At 39.2% G+C, this 20,000-nt stretch overlaps 1 protein-coding gene across 1 annotated transcript in view; it reads right to left on the minus strand.

Annotated features, from left to right (window-relative positions):
* The window catches only part of LOC137627237 (uncharacterized), a 360,253-nt gene that overhangs the window by 138,634 nt on the left and 201,619 nt on the right, over window positions 1-20,000 (minus strand). The gene's annotated exons all lie outside the window — the stretch shown is intronic.

Genomic DNA, 20,000 nt, shown 5'->3' on the forward strand with positions numbered 1-20,000 from the left:
TGTAATTAAAAGTTTATTAAAGCTTTAGGCTATATTTTATACATTTTAGACTGTGTGGAATATTTCCAAGATTGTATACGTGAGAGTTTCGGTGAATTAGGTAATCGATTCTCTTGGTGCCTAGGTTAATTGCTTATGGAGCCTTAGTATACTTTATTATTCTCCCCGGTTGCTTTCTTTTCTTCGGAGAAGGTATGCAATCCCTTTCCCTCTGTTTAAGCCTTGGGCTTATCCCTAAGTGGTTTTTTCCGAATTTATTTTCGATAAAACTATACTAGGGTGTTACTGTACCTTCCTGTTCCAGCAGAGTCTGGTTCAAAGAGGGACAGAACAACAGAGTTTTTTAGTCTGGTCCGTGTTGTCTGGCTTGGGGCAGAGTTCCCCTTGCTGACCTAACACTTATAAAGGGAGCTTAGCTCCCTTAGGTCACTATCGAAGGTTTCTGTAGTATGATTCCTCCTTTTGTGATCGACCAGACTAAAGTCCTGTTGCTGTTCTTGGGGAGGATAAAATCTTCCCTTGGGAATAGCAACGCCTTCCTTGCTTTGGTGCTTGGGAAGCTGGCAAGTATTGCTGGCCCTTTCCCTTAGATCTCCCTTAGGCTAAGACAGAGTTCTTGGCTGCGGGTGATCTGTCACTAAAGCAAGGTTGGCAGGACCCTTTTGTCCCTTCCCCCTCTATCTCCGTAATGGCCTTGCCATTACTGTACTGTACCCTGCCGGCCGGCAGAGCTGGCCGGCAGGGGTATTACTGTACTGTACGTCATTCTACTTCTGGACCTAGTATAGGTTGGGATGTGGAATTGACTAAGGCCATTGCCGGCCGGCTGAGATGCTGGCCGGCAAGGGTCTTATGTTTTCGAGTGCTGCCCGGACCTCTCTTGGTCCCTCATCCATGCCTGCCGACAGAGCCGGACGGCATTGGTCAAGGAAGCCTGAATTAAGTTTCTCCCCTTCCTTATATGCACTCTTTCGGTTGCCGGGCTTGGGGGGTTGTGTACACTCTTATCCCGGCATCCATTCTATTTTCTTCTAGTGCTGTACCTGTCCCGGCAGCCGGGCAGGGGTAGTCTTCTGGTTCTTTTGCTGCCGGCTGGCTTCGGTCTTGGACCTTTGCCGGCCGGCTTATGTCAGTCCTTGTCTGCCGGCCACCAAGAGTGTGGCCGGCAGCTAGGTACTACCTTGTGTAGTTACTGGCCGGCAGTCATTGCCGGCCAACACTGGCTGTTGCTGGCCGGCAGCTACTGCCGCCGGCACAGGCATTTGAACCAGAAGGCTGCCGCCCTATAGCTGTTAAGTAGTATACTTTAAAGCTAATTGTGGTGTGTGCCGGCCGGCAAAGGCAGGCCGGCACACATCCTCCTATACTGTACTAGTATTCTTCTGTATAGCATATACAGTAAGAAGAAAACTATAGTAAAAGTTTAGGTACAGCACTGTATCTTCTAACACTATTGTGTTTTCTTGCACAGTCCTTTGCTGTTGCCCTCAGACAGGAAGCAGAGTCTTCCCCGTCTATTATCCAGGATTTTAAAATCATTGCCTAGGTGTGAGCTCCACCTGTTTCCTCTGGAAACCTTGCATTGGTTACTCTAGTAGAGATAAACCAATTTTGATTTTATTATCTGGAAAGCTGCAACAATGGGTTGTGAGGGAAACACAAGTGTGTGTCTTTCCTTTATGAATTGTTATGCTATACTATGCATATCCAGTGATACATAGTTCACTTGATACTCATGGAAATTTTTTCTCTTTACAGGAGGACCCTCCGAAGTGCGGAAATGTTTTCTGCAATGTCCGTAGCAGGAACCTCTGCGGACATGAGTGTTGTAGGAGACACGCAGCATGCGCTGTCTCCAAGGATGATCTCCAGTATTGGGACCCTCAGGTATGTACTGTATGCACTAACCTGATTACTGAGGCTTTTGATTCCCCTAGAACGACGGAATCAAGGGATATAGCTAGGGAAAAGCTCCGTACTTGGGTAAGGGGCTTCAAGAAGAACACCTCTGGCCCTTATCTTCCTAGTGAGAAGATGAGGGCGTATCTTTTTCCCCAGGCATCAGCTGAAGCAGTGATTCCCCAGCCTCAAGAGGAGATCCCCCAAGACCTAGTCCAGGTGGACGAGGAAGTCGCAGATGCGATGCAAGACATCCAGTTGTGTGACAGGATGTCTGATGTGGACGAAGGTTTGGAAGAAGACCTCCTGGCAGAAGGTCAGGATCAAGTTCAAACCCCGGATGTCGCAGAGGATGGGGTCGACGAGGTGTCGGCTACTCCGGTTCAGATGCCGGAGCCCATCCCCTCAACATCCGCTGGTCTCCCAGTAGAACTGGGACAGGCCCTCTCTTCGATTGTTGGAATGATCCAACAAATGCAGAAGGAGAATCAGGAGAAGGCGGCTGCAATGGAACTGCGTATGCAGTCCCTAGCAGAATCACATGGGCCCCGGAAAAAGCTCAATGTGAAAGACCTTCCCATATGCTCAGATGCTAACCCATGGAGGTATGCTGAGCACATGCCAATGACGACTGGTAAGATCGTCATTTCGGATAAGCTGGGTTCAGTTCTCCTAGAGGAAGTAGAATTCTGGCCCAGCAAGGCATCATATCCGGACTGCTATGTCCGGCTGAGAAAAGAACCAGCTTCAAGGGAGGAGACAGAGCCGAAAGAGGTCATTATTATGGACCATGCTAAGGCTCAAGCCCTACTTTCATCCTCGATGAAAGAGAGGGGCTTCTCGAATTCGAAGGTAGCAGCATTGAGCAAGAAGCTCCCTTCTTTTGTGTCCTCTTCTGATAGAGCCTTCCCCTTTTTACAAAAAGGGTTTGCGGCTGTCCTAAAGGCAATCGAGGCCGGCAAGCCTTGCCCCTCCCTGGAGGAGTGTAAACCCTTGTCGCTGGCTCTGCCTATGGACCACAAGGACTGGAAGGATGTCCATCTGACATTCTCAGTGGGAAAGTTGGAGGCTGATATTGCCGGACGGCAATTCGGCGAGGACCTCCCCAAGTTGTCCGAATTTCTTTTACGAAGAGAGTTCGAGACAAAAGAAAGACTGGCTGCCTCAATGTCTCATCAGACTACTCTTGAGACGATGGCAAGTGACCCTAAGGTCCATGAAATGTTCATGGTTGTGGCTAAGTCTCACCTAGCCACAGTGACGAAGGACCTTTATGGCTTCGTCAAGGCAAGGAGAGCTTGCAGGGAGTTCGTGTTCACCGGGGCTTCGGTGAGACACGAGCCAAGGAAGTTAATATCCTCCAACATTTGGGGAAAAGACCTTTTCCCTACCGATGTGGTCAAAGAGGTTGTTGATAAGGCCGCCGTGGAGAATAGAAACCTTCTCCAGAAGTGGGGCCTGGCTATCAAAAGAAAATCTTCCCCGGATGAGGGTCCTCAACCAAAGAGGAAGAATATGAGGACTAGGCTACCATCTCGGCCAGCCAAGCCTTATAGACAGCAACAGCAACTGCAATTGCCTTTGCCTCCAGTGCCCCAGATGGTGGCACAAACCCCGACTACTTTTCAGTGGGTACCCCAGGCTGTGCCAGGTCAGTCAACCACATTCACCCCAACGTTCGAAGGACAGTCTTCTTCCTTTCGTGCAAAGCCTAGAGGAGCAGCCAGAGGCTCGTCTAGGCGCCCCTCAAGGGGAAGGGGATTCAGAGGTGGTCGTGGTCAAGGAGGCAAGACCTCAGGACGGCAGTCCAAGTGAAACGATACCGGTAGGAGGGAGACTAATGAAATTTTGGGATCGCTGGACCTTCGATCCCTGGGCCCAAAGCCTACTCAAGAATGGACTGGGTTGGAGCTGGTACAGCACTCCACCCCCATGCCTTCGGTTTTTCCAACACTCCACCCCCATTTTGGAGGAGTACGTTCAAGAACTGTTGGAGAAAAATGTGATCCGAAAGGTGAAGTCCATCAAATTCCAAGGGAGGCTGTTTTGTGTTCCCAAGAAAGACTCGGAAAAGCTCAGAGTCATTCTGGACTTGTCACCACTCAACAAGTTCATAGTGAATTGCAAATTCAAGATGCTTACACTGCAACACATAAGGACCTTACTGCCCAAGAGGGCATACTCAGTCTCTATAGACTTGTCAGACGCCTATTGGCACATCCCAATCAGCCGTCGACTCTCCCCCTACCTAGGGTTCAGGCTACAACGGAAACTGTACGCCTTCAGAGCCATGCCATTCGGGCTAAACATAGCCCCAAGGATTTTCACGAAGCTTGCGAGCGCAGCTCTCAAACAATTACGCCTAAAGGGAATTCAGGTAGTAGCCTACCTGGACGACTGGCTGGTGTGGGCAGCATCCGAGACCGAATGCTTACAAGCTTCCAGTCAGGTGATCCAGTTCCTAGAGTACCTAGGCTTCAAGATCAACAAGAAAAAGTCTCGACTTTCTCCATCCCAAAAGTTCCAGTGGCTGGGAATCCACTGGGACCTTTTGTCACACAGTTTCTCCATCCCAATGAAGAAAAGGAAGGAGATAGCGGGCTCTGTCAAGAGACTTCTAGATTCCAAAAGGATATCAAGACGCGAACAGGAGAGGGTACTAGGCTCTCTCCAGTTTGCTTCAGTGACAGACCCAGTGCTAAGAGCACAGCTAAAGGATGCAACCAGAGTTTGGAGAAGGTATGCATCAAACGCGCGAAGAGACCTGAGAAGACCAGTGCCGCCTCGGCTACGTACTCTTCTCAGACCTTGGTCCCAAGCCAGACATCTAAAGAAGTCGGTTCTTCTTCAGCCACCTCCCCCGTCGATGACGATTCACTCAGACGCCTCAAAGGAGGGATGGGGAGGTCACTCTCATCGGAAAAAAGTCCAGGGGACTTGGTCCAAGCTATTCAGGACCTTTCATATAAACTTTCTAGAAGCTATGGCAGTGCTCCTTACCTTAAAGAAAGTCTCCCCGCGTCACTCGATCCACATAAGATTGGTGACAGACAGCGAGGTGGTTGTGAGATGTTTGAATCGACAAGGGTCGAGGTCACCACCTCTCAACCAAGTGATGTTAGCCATTTTCCGATTGGCAGAAAAGAAGAAGTGGTACCTGTCGGCAGTTCACCTTCAAGGAGTCCGCAATGTGACAGCGGACGCTCTATCCAGGTTCACACCGATAGAGTCGGAATGGTCCTTAGACGCAGGATCATTTTCCTTCATTCTGAATCAAGTCCCAGAACTGCAAATAGACCTCTTTGCGACGGAAGACAACAAGAAGTTGCCCCTGTACGTGTCCCCGTACGAGGACCCCTTAGCGGAAGCAGTGGACGCAATGTCCCTCGACTGGAACAGGTGGTCCAGGATTTATCTGTTCCCTCCTCACAACCTTCTGTTGAGGGTCCTCAACAAACTGAGATCCTTCAAGGGGGTAGCGGCAATAGTGGCCCACAAGTGGGCGAACAGTATGTGGTTCCCCTTGGCGTTGGAACTACAGATGAAGTTCGTGCCGCTACCACATCCAGTTCTGACCCAGCGAGTCCAGAAGTCGACTGTCTGCGCTTCATTACAGAAAACCCAGACCCTGCAGCTCATGATTTTCTCGCCCTAGCGGTGAGAAAGCGTTTCGGGATTTCGAGAGCTAGCATAGACTTCCTAGAGGAATACAAGTGCAAATCGACTAGAAGGCAATATGAGTCATCTTGGAGAAAGTGGGTGGCCTTTGTAAAGGCAAAGAATCCGCAGGAGATCTCAACAGACTTCTGCTTATCTTTCTTCATCCACCTCCATGGCCAAGGATTGGCAGCTAACACGATTTCAGTATGTAAATCGGCTTTGATGAGACCCATTTTATTTGCCTTCCAGATCGACCTAGGTAACGAGATCTTTAATAAAGTTCCGAAAGCCTGCGCTAGGCTCAGACCTTCAGCACCTCCAAAGCCCATTTCATGGTCTTTAGACAAAGTTCTTCATTTCGCCTCCCTGTTGAGCAATGAAGAATGTGCGTTAAAGGATTTAACGCAAAAAGTTATTTTCCTATTTGCACTCGCGTCCGGGGCCAGGGTTAGTGAGATCGTAGCCCTCTCGAGAGAGGCAGGTCGTGTTCAGTTCCTGGATGGGGGGGAACTGAACCTGTTTCTGGATCCTACGTTTCTCGCCAAGAATGAGTTACCCACCAACAGGTGGGGTCCCTGGAGAATCTGCCCTCTGAAAGAAGATGCATCTCTATGTCCAGTAGAATGCCTAAAGGTCTATCTTCGTAGAACTTCAGACTTCAAGGGTAGTCAACTATTCAGGGGAGAAACATCAGGCTCAAATTTATCTCTGAATCAACTCAGAGCGAAAATGACATATTTTATTCGCAGAGCGGATCCTGACAGTACACCCGCAGGTCACGATCCGAGGAAAGTTGCCTCATCCCTAAATTTCTTTAATTGTATGGATTTTGAACATCTCCGGTCATACACGGGCTGGAAATCTTCCAGGGTGTTCTTTCGCCACTATGCGAAGCAAGTAGAGGAACTTAAGAGATCTGTGGTAGCAGTGGGTCGTGTAGTTAACCCTACTGTTTAACTCTGCGAGGAACAGTGGTCTTAATTGGGACGATTAAGTCCAGGGTGAGTGTGTAGGTACATACTGTACTACAAACTAAAATGAGGGCACCAAGTGCCCATATAGACTGTTCCTTCCTTCAAAGGTGAACCTCGCATAAGTTCAGACATGTGTGCCAAGCGTTTCTAACGCTAATGTGATTGATTTGTAATACAGATTTTTTATGACTTGATACCTTGGTATCTCATTAAAGTGGTGTTTAATGGTTTTTCTTTCAGATAAACAAGTTCTGTTTACTATCATACTTATGCTTAAAGTTTTGGGTTATCCCCTTTTATATAAATATATATATTTGTTGTTAACCTGTCTGTTTATTATCTGTCAATAAACTTGTTCTTGAGAACCTTGCGTCTCTTTCACCTGTGTCAATTTATTGGTATAATTGAGCATTTAATTCTATGTATCTTATCTGGGATAATTCTGATAGAATTGTTCTGTTTTGCAAGCTATGTTGCATTGGTTTATGTAAGTCCCCTAATGGGAGGACTCCGTCCCATAAAGGGACGAGGGCGGTTTTATTAGTTTCTTCCTATGCGGATATAAACCTTTGTCCAATACAAGTATTGTGCGGATGACTGGTCAATATATTGACGCAGTAGTTCTATACAAACTATGCTTTACTTAATATAGGGCGAGGCCACTATATTAGCTTGCCTGAGATTCATACATAGATATATGTACTCTTCGAGACTTTCCAGAGTCTAGTAGGACTCTTCCCTGTAGGGGGCAGGAAGCTCTAACATAGTTTATAGTTAGTTGAAAAGATGTATAACGGTAACATCTTAGGTCTCTAGGTCTAGTCGACCGGGAATAAATATCTCCGGGGAGTACGGCACGTTCTGAGAATCCACAGATACAGTAATGCTCTGGTACACTTCCATCAGGACGACATGGCTTGAGCCCAAAAAACGGATTTTGAGCGAAGCGAAAAATCTATTTTTGGGTGAGATAGCCATGTCGTCCTGATGGACCCGCCCTTGCCTTTCTAAGAAAGGACTGTAGGACCCCTCCCTACATACAGTATCTGTAGCACCTCGTGTACGCTACAAGGAATACAGATGGCGCCAGGATTGGCGCCAGGCACGCATACGAATCGGGGGATAGGGATGCCTTGGGAGCGGCTCCCCCTTTTCTTTCCCGAATTCGTATCTCGTCAATCACCCTCCTAACGAGACGAATCTCTATTCAGGTCGTAGATTGCCATGTGACGTGTCTAGAATACGTCCTCTGATATGTCGCGATATCCCTTTCACGAGGGATACTCGCTCCAGGAGTTAGAATTCTGGTACCTTAAGGTAAATTCTCTGGGAATATCGCCGTAGTTGTAATATACCCTAGGAAGCTACCCTATAGGAACTTCCATCAGGACGACATGGCTATCTCACCCAAAAATAGATTTTTCGCTTCGCTCAAAATCCGTTATATATATATATATATATATATAAATCTATATATATACGTATATATATAAATATATATGCATGTGTATATGTGTATATATATATATATATATATATATATATATATATATATATATATATATATATATATATACACAGTATATTTAAATATACAGTATATAATTACAAATACCTATCTACATATATACACACATATATATATATGTATATATAAATTATATATATATATATACATATATATTATATATATACATAAAATAATCTTTGAAAACGATAAGAAACAAAGTGAATCTAATAGCTTTCCTTATGGGACAGTAAACATCGACGAACCTTTTATCTTTGTTCTATATTCTTGGGTAGTGTCATAGCCTCTGTACCATGGTCTTCCACTGTCTTGGGGTAGGATTATCTCACTTGCGGGTACACTCGGGCACACTATTCTATCTTATGTCTCTTCCTCTTTTATTCAAGTTTTTTTATAGTTTTTAATATGAGAGATTTATTTTAATCGTTCTTTACTGCTCTTGCAGTTTATGTATTTCATTATTTCCTCTACTTACTGAGCTATTTTTTCTCTGTTGGAGCCCTTGGGCTTATAGCATCCTGCTTTTCCAACTAGGGTTGTAGTTTAGCTTATAATAATAATAATAATAATAATAATAATAATAATAATAATAATAATAATAGTAAATGTGAGTCTCCATTACATCCATTATAGACTTAATAACTTTTCATAAATCCCGGTAAGGAAATAAAACCATTATCATATAAATATCTAGTTATAGACATTCGTAGAGACGTGTGTGTGTGCGTGTGTATATATATATATATATATATATATATATATATATATATATATATATATATATATATATATATATAAAACTATGTCTCTACGGATGTCTATATATATATATATATATATATATATATATATATATATACATATATACATGTATATATATGTATATATGAATATATATATATATATATATATATATATATATATATATATATATATATACGTCTCTACGGATGTCTATATATATGTGTGTATATATATATATTATATATTATATATATGAATATATATATATACACACACACACATATATATATATATACTGTATATACAAATATATATATACATATATAAATATATATATATATATATATATATATATATATAAATATATATATATATATATATATATATATATACATATATATATATATATATATAATATATATATATATATATATATACATACACACAAACGAACAATGAATTTTCCATTCTATTTCTTGGTAGTGAAGCTATAATTATGAGGCTCAAAAAAAAAAAAAAAAAGTTATCACTCAACAGTATACATGCCACGCATACACTAAAACAATAATTACGTAATGCACCGCATATGCGTGTGTATATATATCTATGATATGTATAAGTGTATGTATCTACAAAAAGGTTAAGAAACAGATGACGAGCAAATGGCTTCTGTTGATTTTATCCTAGTAACCGAATCCTTCCATTTATAGGTCACAAACTGACAACCGTCTTTTATGTATAGTCCATTCTTTTTAGTGAGGCAGATTTGCACCGACTAGCAGGGGTGCCCTTTTCGCTCGGAAAAGTCTCCTGATCGCTGATTGGTCGGATAAGATCATTCTAACCAATCAGATAACTGGAAATCTTTCCGAGCTAAAAGGGCACCGATGCGAGTCGGTGCAAATGCGCCTCATTAAAAAAAAAATTGACTATAGTATGATATATTTTTTTAGATCAAATAATCATAATACTTATTTTGATTTCCTCTCTTACTTACGAGCACACTGTCTGTAATGTAATTTCATATAGAAATTACAAATGTATCCCTTCAATAATAACTATAACAATAATAAATTTAGTACTTCCTGAAAGGCTGGTCAACTTATGGATAGATATGCACACACAAGCTCACGTGACCCATCTTACCAGGGTATAATTACTCCCACTCCCCTTACCCGAGGGACGGGGAGAGCTGAACGTGCCCATATATATATATATATATATATATATATATATATATATATATATATATATATATATATTTATATATATATATATATATATATATATATTTATATATATATATATATATATATATATATATATATATATATATGAGACAGGCACTGCATCATTAGTTGTGACCTACTGGTAATGTCTCTGCCTGCGTGCCCAATGTACCGTCAAGCGAAATATTGATTATTATAATTCTCTATTAACAGCTTTACAATAAGCCCTTGGACTTATAGCATCTTGCTTTTCCAACTAGTAAGAATAACAAAAGAATAACAGCAGGCAAGAAAAGACCCATAGATGAATATTGGTTCAGTGTATGGATTAGTCTAATTATGCCTCGTTCTTTTGGGTTAATCAAAGATAAATAAAAACGTCCTCTTTACGCAGAATGCATTTAATACGTTTATAACGCTTCCAGAAGACTAAAATTATTGCCAGGTCTTTGCTCGGAATATATCTATAACGTTTAAAACGCTTCCAGAAGACTAAAATTACTGCCAGGTCTTTGCTCGGAATATATCTATAACGTTTAAAACGCTTCCAGAACACTAAAATTAATGCCAGGTCTTTGCTCGGAATATATCTATAACGTTTAAAACGCTTCCAGAACACTAAAATTATTGCCAGGTCTTTGCTCGGAATATATCTATAACGTTTAAAACGCTTCCAGAAGACTAAAATTATTGCCAGGTCTTTGCTCGGAATATATCTATAACGTTTAAAACGCTTCCAGAAGGCTAAAATTATTGCCAGGTCTTTGCTCGGAATATATCTATAACGTTTAAAACGCTTCCAGAAGACTAAAATTACTGCCAGGTCTTTGCTCGGAATATATCTATAACGTTTATAACGCTTCCAGAACACTAAAATTAATGCCAGGTCTTTGCTCGGAATATATCTATAACGTTTAAAACGCTTCCAGAACACTAAAATTATTGCCAGGTCTTTGCTCGGAATATATCTATAATGTTTAAAACGCTTCCAGAAGACTAAAATTACTGCCAGGTCTTTGCTCGGAATATATCTATAACGTTTAAAACGCTTCCAGAACACTAAAATTAATGCCAGGTCTTTGCTCGGAATATATCTATAACGTTTAAAACGCTTCCAGAACACTAAAATTATTGCCAGGTCTTTGCTCGGAATATATCTATAACGTTTAAAACGCTTCCAGAAGACTAAAATTATTGCCAGGTCTTTGCTCGGAATATATCTATAACGTTTAAAACGCTTCCAGAAGGCTAAAATTATTGCCAGGTCTTTGCTCGGAATATATCTATAACGTTTAAAACGCTTCCAGAAGACTAAAATTACTGCCAGGTCTTTGCTCGGAATATATCTATAACGTTTAAAACGCTTCCAGAAGACTAAAATTAATGCCAGGTCTTTGCTCGGAATATATCTATAACGTTTATAACGCTTCCAGAACACTAAAATTAATGCCAGATATTTAAAATCACAATGCTAAACTAAAAATCGTACTTTTTTTTTTTTTTTTAATATCTAATTAAATGAATAAGATCCATGCTAACAAAATACTTAAAACGCAAAATTTCATAGTTTTGAATAATATTTTCTGCGACAAAAAATATAAACTCCATGACCCTGACACTCAAGTTACCACGAGAGATTAAACTACTTATACACAGATCAGCAGATGCACAAGGGGTCATTTTCTGACAGTCTTCCCGAAGCAGCACGAACCACGTCAAGAACCACCGATTAAGTATTTCATAACACGAACGAATATATATTTACCTATTTGTAAGTACACAAATCTTCGAAATAATCCTTAAGAGTTTACGAACTAAGAAGTTCTCCTTTACAGGAACACAAGCGCTATGGTGCGGCGCCCAGGGCCACTCTTGGTCAACTGGAAGCCTAAGAGTTCTCTGCTTCTAATTCCAACTGTCTTGGGAAGACACGGCCTTCCAAAACGGATCATCCACTATTCAACTCCTCATTTTTAAAGTACTCTAATAAACAGATCTGTTAAAATACCATACGTTCAAACGGAAGAATATAATTATGAGCTATGCTAATTCAAGGACCCCAATATTAATCTAAATGAGGTGCACATAGAAAAATATCAGTGCAATCACTCCTCTGTGTAAATGATGATTAGGCTATTTCTACCAATAACTAAAATAATATCAATAATGTAACTTCCTTTATAGGTTATTAATCGTTTTCCGAAAACTTGCATAACATTCCATAACCGAGAAATCAAATAGCATAATTTTACGATATCACAAGCTAGTAACTATACCTTGAATCAGGTCAAAATACCCTAACCGGTAACTCGAAGCCCCGCATGTGGACAAGGTTGCTGACGGATGAAGCATGAATGTAACTTCGAGGGGTGAAGGTTTGGGGGGAAGGGGTCCCATGGAGGGGGGAGGGGATATCTAAATAGGGGGTGGGGGTTAGTTAGTCAGTTAAGAACACTATCTAGTTCACTAATTTTCAGAGCAGTACTTCTGATGCTATCAGCACATTCCAAGGCCTTCCTTTTTACAGTGTTCAGGAACTTTTCCTTCATATTCCATAAAAAAATAAATGTGTTATCCGGTGTTTTACTCCTAAGCTAGTGAGAAGATGTGAAAAGGTCAGAAGCCTTAAGGAAATTAGGGTTTCTAGTACTTTGACACAAAATGAAGGACGTTTATAGATATTTTAAACCAAAATATGAAAGCTATATCAGAGAGAAACTTAGTTAAAATTGAGGTAGATACACAATATACTTACTTATTCAATAAACATATATATATATATATATATATATATATATATACATATATATATATAAATATATAAATATATTATATATGTATATATATTTAAATATCTATTTCAATATATATATATATATATATATATATATATATATATTATATCTAAATATCTATTTCTATATATATATATATTATATATATATATATATATATATATATATACATACATACATACATACACATACTATTCTATCTTATTTCTCTTCCTCTTGCTTTGTTAAAGTTTTCATAGTTTATATACGAAATATTTATTTTAATGTAAGTTTCCTCGTTTCCTTTCCTCACTGGACTATTTTCCCTGTTGGAGCCCCTAGGCTTATAGCATCCTGCTTTTCCAACTAGGGATGTAGCTTAGTAAGTAATAATAATAATAATAATAATAATAACAATAATAATAAAATATCGTATATTAATGCAAACAAAAAGCGTATATCGGCGTGCAAGCAGCGAAACATATTTATGTGTGTTTGTATCCTTATATATATATATATATATATATATATATATATATATATATATATATATATATATATATATATATATACACAAAAATCCCTTGCTTGAGGGTACATTCGGGCACACTATTCTATCTAATTTCTCGTGTTCTGTTAAAGTTTTTATAGTTTATATGGGAAATATCTATCTTAATGTTGTTACTGTTCATGAAACATCTTACTTTTCTTTGTTTCCTTTTTTCACTGGGCTATTTTCCCCTTTTGGGGCCCCTGGGGTTATAGCATCCTGCTTTTTTCAACTTGTGTTGTAGCTTAGTAAGTAAGTAAGTAAGTAATAATAATAATAATAATAATAATAATAATAATAAAATAATAATAATAATAATAAAAATAACAATTAGTTATACCATTAATTGAACAATTCATTCACGCTTTAAGAGATACACGAAATCTTCGAATCCAAATGGTAAATCATGAAGAGCATAAACCTCAAATTACCATAAAAATACGATTCAATAATATTGAACGATATAAAAAGGATATTAAAAATTAATAGGAAAATAAATAATTCTATAGAACTGGAGAATTGATGTAGAAATACACAAAACTGTATACAATATAATATATAAGAGACGAAAGAAAGTACAGTACTACTATACACTCACCTCTGCATAAAATCCTGCTATTTTTGCCATGGCGAATGCCATAGTGCTTTCATCTAAATTGGAGGGCTCCTTTTGGAAACTGAGCCATTTCCTTGGAATACGGATACTGTTGCTCTCATAAGCTTCCTTACTTTTATTTACATGCAATTCACCACTCAGATGTCAATTCCATTTGCTTAAAATAGTGCTTTTGCTCTTCCTTTGAGGAGTGAGATGAACGAGAAAGAAGTAGCTGATATAATTAACTAAGCCTACATTCGATTCGTCAAAACTTTCGACGATCAAACGGCCCCAAAGAGACTATGACGAAGTTGTCGAAGTGAAGTTGTTGAATTGGACTTGCTATTGGTGTTGCTGCTTCAAGACGTTGATGGATCCCACGATCCTTCGGCGAGGTAAACGCCGGTCTCACAATCATTGGCTTGATGTCGACTGAGCTCGATATCCTTCGACAAGAAGTCGGCAGATGTCTACCGATGTCAGGTCTTTCAGAAGACGTCGACCGATGTCAAGTCTTCCAAGAGACGTTGACCGATGTCATGTCTTTCACAAGATGTGTACAGATGTCAAGTCTTTCACAAGATGTTGACCGGACGTTGACCGATGTCAAGTCTTTTGCAAGACGTCGACCGATGTCAAGTCTTCCAAGAGATGTTGACCGATGTCAAGTCTTTCACAAGACGTTGACTGATGTCGTCTTTCACAAGACGTCGACCGATGTCATGTCTTCCAAGAGACGTTGACCGATGTCAAGTTTTCCACAATACGTCGACCAACGTCAAGTCTTTCACAAGGCGTCGACCGATGTCAAGTCTTCCACAAGATGTTGACCAATGTTAAGTCCTTCACAAGAGGTCGACCGATGTTAAGTCTTCCAAGAGACGTTGACCGATGTCAAGTCTTTCACAAGACGTTGACCGATGTTAAGTCTTCCAAGAGACGTTGTCCAATGTCAAGTCTTTCACAAGATGTCGACCGATGTCAAGTCCTTCACAAGACGTCGACCGATATCAAGTATTATGCAAGACGTCGATTGATGTCAAGTCTTTCACAAAACATCAACCAATGTCAAGTCTTTCACAAAACATCAACCAATGTCAAGTCTTTCACAAGACGTAGCCCTTTCTCACAATACTGCGATTTCAAGTGGTACTCGAGATACAAGTAGTGTCTCTGAACTTGTCTTCTCTCAGGACCAGGAATGTTCAGGGGCTCTGATAGACATCTTGCTCGACGAGGAATCTTCTCATGGAGCTGGAGTGTTCTGGGATACCTAGGGATCATTAAGATAGAATGCTGCTATCCTGTAAGGCTCACTCTTAAATAGTCTGGCAAGTAGCTTTCTACTTATGCATTCAATAGTATTTTAATAGGAGAACTGCAGTGCCCTCGTAGGTGACAATTTTAACTTTCAAAAATCCAATCTAGTCCTAAATTGCAATGTTTCTTGTTCCACCAATTCTTGATGCTGCATGAGCTACACATTTATTCGTCAAGTATCTTTGCAACATCAAGATATTTATCGTCTTCACTGACATATTCACGATCTTCGTCCTAACTTCTAATGCACCATCTTCCTCCGACATCCCAATCTTTAAAGATAACCTTCTCTTTTCATTCTTCAAATTCTACGTTCCACTGATCGCTTGTGAATGAACAAAACAGAGCTTCCTCTCCCTCCCTCTCTTTCTCTCCTTTTCCTTCAAAGAGGTTAGGCTAAAGTCATCAATATGAATGCTAGACGATAAGGCCAGTCAAGAACCACACCAATAGCTTTTCTTAAACTTTAGCCCGATAAGGGGGTAGGGACATGACAAATGAGAGAGGGGTGTCTTGGAGTGTAGAAAGAGATATCAAACTACGGCTTGGAGTATGAATTGAATAAAATGAACTTTAACCTGCTGGCAAGACATAAGTGTGGGTTATGTAAACTGTCGATAAAGTTAATATTTGGCAATTAACTGCTCTGTTTATTAACCGAAGATCTCTGAACAACTGCATTCATGAACTGCTCGAGCAGATTTTCTGGTAAGGTTTTACATTTCTAGAGGACAAAAGAATTACAGATCACAAAAGAATAATTCATTACTTCACTCAAAGGGGAAGCAAACAATGTGTAATGGTAAGGTGACGGACTTGTAGTCCTTTGAGGTTCATAATTAAGAAAAAAGAAATTCAGCTCATAATTACATTGCATAAACTAATTAATTATTCTTCAATCATTACTGGTAAATACACCAGCGATAACATGAGACTTGGTTAAACTATTCTTCAATCACTTCCGGTAGATAAACCAGCGATAACATGAGACGTGGTTCAACTATTCCTCAATCATTTCCGGTAAATACACCAGCGATAACATGAGACTTGGTTGAACTATTCCTCAATCACTTCCGGTAGATACACCAGCTATAAACATGAGACGTGGTTCAACTATTCCTCAATCATTTCCGGTAAATACACCAGCGATAACATGAGACTTGGTTCAACTATTCCTCAATCATTTCCAATAAATACACCAGCTATAACATGAGACTTGGTTGAACTATTCCTCAATCACTTCCGGTAGATACACCAGCGATAACATGAGACGTGGTTCAACTATTCCTCAATCATTTCCGGTAAATACACCAGCGATAACATGAGACTTGGTTCAAATATTCCTCAATCATTTCCAATAAATACACCAGCTATAACATGAGACTTGGTTGAACTATTCCTCAATCACCTCCGGTAGATACACCGGCGATAACAGGAGACGTGGTTAAACTACAGCAAAATGAAATTCCACTTGGTAAAGCCGCAAGCAATTCAAAAGCAGAAGAGAGAATAGGAGAGGATAGGAGAGGATAGGACTACCCTCCGTCCTCCTTTCATCCTACGTCCCGCATCATCTTGGCTTATAACTTTAAGGACACCAAAAGGATAAATGTTTAGCTGGATTCCTTTGGGTGGAGGAGGGCTATCATCTCCATCGGCTCGACTAATTCTAAGTGATTCTTCTTCTTCTCTTTTCAAGATCCATAGACATCAGAACTGCCCTTTGTGGAAATGGTCTATACTGAAAAAAAGGATTAAGGACTTTATGATTGCGTGTCGTTCATCTCCAAAGAAGTGGGAGTACCGTAGGATCTCTGAATAGAATTAATAGAATTTCTATCTGAATATCCAATTCCTTTCTTAGATGTCGAAAATGTAACCGCACACGTACACACACAGTGTTCAGAAGTGTAAAGTACACACACAATGTTCAAAAGTCTAAAATTACCGGCATATCAGTGTTTAAATACAAAAAATAACGGAGACTAACAGTTCACATTTTTCACTTATTCATTCGAATCACAATAATAAAAAGAACCACGGGAGTGTGTTCAGAAATAGTGTGTTCCCTTCGCTTCATTCAGTTGGTCTTCTAAATGAGTCGCGAAAGTCTACGGGGAGAGCCCTCCCGTATTCACATACCGCCAGTTAGGGCCACACTGCGGCGAGAGGATGCTGGGATGTCCTACCAGGTCGGAGATGTGTCTGTACTAATCCCTGGCCTTGACTCCGGCTTCGACTTAACGTGAGAAGCACGTCCCGACATAAACATGCCACAATATAAATATTTGGATTTTGGTCGAACGATTAATTTTCGAAATAACTTATTTTATGGTTTGGTCGGAACTTGAGATTTTCAGAAAACATAATTTTATAGATTTTAAAAGGTGAATTACGGAAAAGAAATACCAACAAACGGAGCGACTGGAATGATATACGACGGGACTATCCTATTTTTTTAAGCACGTGACAGGTTTGACACTCTTCCAGTAACAATATCATAATTCACAAAAGCTTCTGACTCTTCGATAAATCCGACCCTTATTTTTTCTCTATTCTATTCTTTCACACAATTGTATCTAATTTCTCTTCCTATTGTGATGTTAAAGTTTTTATAGCTTATATAGGAAATGTTTATTTTAATGTTGTCACTGTTCTAAAGATGTTTTATTTTTCCTGGTTTCGTTTCCTCACTGGGCTATTTTTCCCTGTTGGGGTTCCTTGGCTTGTAGCATCCTGTTTTTCCAACTAGGGTTGTAGCTTAGCAAATAATAATAATAACAATAATAATAATAATATTATTATTATTAGTATTATTATCATTACTAGCCAAGCTATAACCCTACTTGGAAAAGCAAGATGCTATAAGCCCAAGGCCTCCAATAGGGAAAAATAGCTCAGTGAGGAAAGGAAATAAGGAAATAAATAAATGATGGGAATAAATTAACAATAAATCATTCTAAAAACAGTAACAACGTCAAAACCGATAATAATGATTAATAAATAAATAAATAAATAAATAATAATAATAATAATAATAATAATAATTATTATTATAATAATCCATGAAACCAATGTTGCTTCAGTCAATTCTCTCGATTAAAATCGTATCATTTCTTAGTACTGAAAAGTCCAAATAAAATCAAAACACTTGACTCATTCTCGACCTCTTCATTGCAAAGGCTTTGCTTACATGCAGATTTAGCCTTTAGCCAGAATTCGTTCGTTCTCTTGGTCCCAAAATGCTTTTATAATAATAATAATAATAATAATCTTTATAAACAACCATTTCTTTCTCTAGTTCCTCACTATAGTCCATTTCTTTTAGCGATGCATATTTGCACCGACTCACAGCGGTGCCCTTTTAGCTCGGAAAAGTTTTCCGGATCGCTGATTGGTTGGACAAGATAATTCTAACCAATCAACTATCATTGCCCTTAAGATTTCCATTTCATTTCTAACTGGCTGAGCATTGAATTGTGCTACTCTGAGGACATTTTCTATCTATTTTTTTTTCTCTTCCTGTGTGGCTTTTGGTATCTTTCAAGTAATAATTATTATTATTAGAATTATTTAAAGCTATAATTGAAATTACTCAAGTGGACCACTCTTTACTTGTCGAAGACTCGCTTCGGTATAAGTTGTTAAGTTTCCAATTCGATTATTTGCTTTTTTTTCCTTCCTCTTTCTTCAGACAGTTTGTTCTCGTCCATTCCCTTCGCTTCATTTCGCTTTCTTTGCCAATTCCTATTAGGACGCAATTTACACCCCTCTCGGGACTTGATTTTTCAGTGCTATTTATCCTATAGTGTTGTCAGGGTTCGACGCAATACTGATGAGCCACGTATGTAAGTGAATATTGGTTGTGGAGATTTTACTGCATTGAGAGGTCATCCAAGATTTAGGAATTAAAGTATGATTGTTAGAGAAGATATGGTGGTATTTATCTAGTTACCACATCCTACTAGGTTGAACTCTCTCTCTCTCTCTCTCTCTCTCTCTCTCTCTCTCTCTCTCTCTCTCTCCTCTCTCCTCTCTCTCTCTCTCTCTCTCATATATATATATGTATATATATATATATATATATATATATATATATATATATATATATATATAATATAATAAAATATATATAAGGATAAATTTTGCACATTTAGAAGTGTTTTTCATATTCACTATAGTCAATTTTTTTTAATGAAGTGCATTTAAACCGACTCACAGCGGTGCCGTTTTAGCTCGGAAAGGTTCTTGCTATCTGATTAGTTAGAATTATCTTGTCCAACCAATCAGCGATCAGGAAACTTTTCCGAGCGAAAAGGGCACCCCTGCGATTCGGTGCAAATCTGCCTCACTGAAAAAAATTGACTATAGGTTCAACATTTAGAAGGTGTTTTTCATATTCAAATAAGCCATATATCATACTCCCTCAATATATGGATTCTCTCTATACCTCGGGAATGGAGACACGAAGGGAAATCAACTCAAAAGATAATAGCTTGTGGCCGGCCGGGGAATCGAACCCTGATCCGAGAAACAGTGACATACCATATAGCCATGTTTTTGTATGTACGTATATATATATATTATATATATATATATATATATATACATATATATATATATATATATATATATATATATATATATATATACTGCATATATATGTGTGTGTTCATATATATTGAGAGAGAGAGAGAGAGAGAGAGAGAGAGAGAGAGAGAGAG

Source organism: Palaemon carinicauda, chromosome 35 (genome assembly GCF_036898095.1).
Source record: "Palaemon carinicauda isolate YSFRI2023 chromosome 35, ASM3689809v2, whole genome shotgun sequence".
Classification (NCBI taxonomy): Eukaryota; Metazoa; Arthropoda; class Malacostraca; order Decapoda; family Palaemonidae; genus Palaemon; species Palaemon carinicauda.